The sequence below is a fragment of the Echinops telfairi genome, unplaced genomic scaffold (assembly GCF_000313985.2).
Source record: "Echinops telfairi isolate 266 unplaced genomic scaffold, ASM31398v2 ScPeMD7_2;HRSCAF=8, whole genome shotgun sequence".
Taxonomy (NCBI): domain Eukaryota; kingdom Metazoa; phylum Chordata; class Mammalia; order Afrosoricida; family Tenrecidae; genus Echinops; species Echinops telfairi.
The window spans coordinates 76,435,729-76,437,408 of NW_022103898.1; the positions used below are offsets into that span (position 1 = coordinate 76,435,729).

General features: G+C 54.0%; 1 protein-coding gene and 1 pseudogene across 1 annotated transcript in view; both read left to right on the forward strand.

Moving 5' to 3' along the window:
- Window positions 1-1,680, forward strand: part of LOC101657285 — an 18,156-nt pseudogene that overhangs the window by 4,860 nt on the left and 11,616 nt on the right.
- The window catches only part of LOC101657590 (retinol dehydrogenase 16-like), a 93,174-nt gene continuing 91,793 nt past the window's right edge, over window positions 300-1,680 (forward strand). The window contains exon 1 of the mRNA XM_045288578.1: window positions 300-550. The gene's annotated coding sequence lies outside the window, so the exon portion shown is untranslated. The remainder of the gene's footprint in view (window positions 551-1,680) is intronic.

A 1,680-nucleotide genomic window follows, 5' to 3' on the forward strand; every position in this document is an offset into this window, starting at 1 on the left:
GGGGGCTGGGTGCGGACACCCTGGCCCTGGAGGGAGCGTCACCCACCACGGCCGAGCGGAAGCTCCTCGACGAAGCCCTGGCCACTTTCCCAACGATGCTGCAGCGCGCGGCCATCGCCCCGCCGGGAGGCGCCGCCCCCGCCGCGCACGCGCGCGGGACGCAGGGGGCGTTCCCGGGCCGGCCCCGCCCACCGCCCGGGCGGGGCGCTTCGCGAGGAGCCGTGCGCAGGCTCTGTGCGTCCCCGCAGTGGTTTCCGGCGAGTGCGATCGGTCGAAGTTCTCTCCTCCTTTCCTGGCCCGCGGACAGGCCGGAGGCGGCGTTCTAGGGATCTTCCTGGACGCTCTACAGCCTGGAGAAAGCACCCTGGAGGCCCAGCAAGGACGCCTGAACAACGACGAAGACAATCAGCAAGTGTGAAGGACACATCGCTGGGATCATCCTGGACAGACTTATTACAGACTCTAGGACTCTGAAGGCCCAGAACTCCAGTACGGGAACATAAACAAGAAGGACCCAGCAAATATGGAGGAAGGGGAATATAGGGGACCGGTGGGTAGTCTGTGGAGAGAACAATTGTGGTTAAGGGGCAAAATCCAATTTGTTTCAAGTAAACAAGACCCTTCTTTTAGTAGGTTGGGGTCCACCTTAGGATTTGCAAATCCCCTTAGCCTGTGCAGAATTACTAGAGCTCTTTCCTTCCTGCTTCACCTTTCTCTGAGGCCCTGGGAGGAGGATCCTAGCAGGCCCCCCCAAAACCAAATCCACTGCAGTAGAGTCGATGTCAACTCATAGTGATCACCCCACCACCCATAGGTTTACGAGCATAGAAAGTGGTGGTTTCAAACTAACGACAAAGCAGATTGCAGCCCAACGTATAACCACTACACCACCAGGACTCCATAGCAGGGCCCTGGAAGTAGTAAAAGGCTGATTTGTTCAGGATGGACCTTTGCCCTGCTGCTTCAGCCTCCTATCTTGAAGGCAGACTTCCTGCACCTGCTATCCTTAACACTTTGAGGCAGAACCTGGAATCTGTGCCTGCCTGTGTGTCAGCTCTGCCTGCTATTAAGCCTCTGGTTTCCATGGGAAACTTCCCCTCCACCAACATCTCCCTTGAGACCTCTTGACTCAGTGTTTACAGGGATGTCTCTAGCTATTTTTTAGCCTACTATGGGGCAGCTCCTTCCTCCTTTCCATAGTTCCTGGTTCCAACTGATGAAGTCCCTTTCAGTTTTTAGGGGAGGGTTGTAAACTCTAAACTCTCCCAAGTGGGGATGATGGTAAATCCTAATAATTGAGACAAGTTTAGGACACACTGTTTCTGATGGTTTCTACTTTTAGAATCCTAGTACTGAGGGGACAGATTGTGCACTGTGGCTGGGTAGAAGGGCAGAAGGCAATGCGACTAGGCACCCAGGGAAGGAGATAGTGTTTTTAGGAGGTGAAGGGGTAAAATCCCCACATGTACTTGCAATAGGTTAACTGTTGGACTGTTGGCTGTAAGGTTGGTAGTTCAAGCCCACCAGATGAGGCTGTCTGCTCCCTTCAAGATTTACAGTCTCAGGAACCCTAGAGCCTCTCGGCTCTGCCCTAGAGGGTCGCTATGAGTTGCAAACAACTGGACGGCAGTGGGTTTTATGTTGTACTTTTTTCCAAGTTGTTCCAGTCAACCCTCCTAT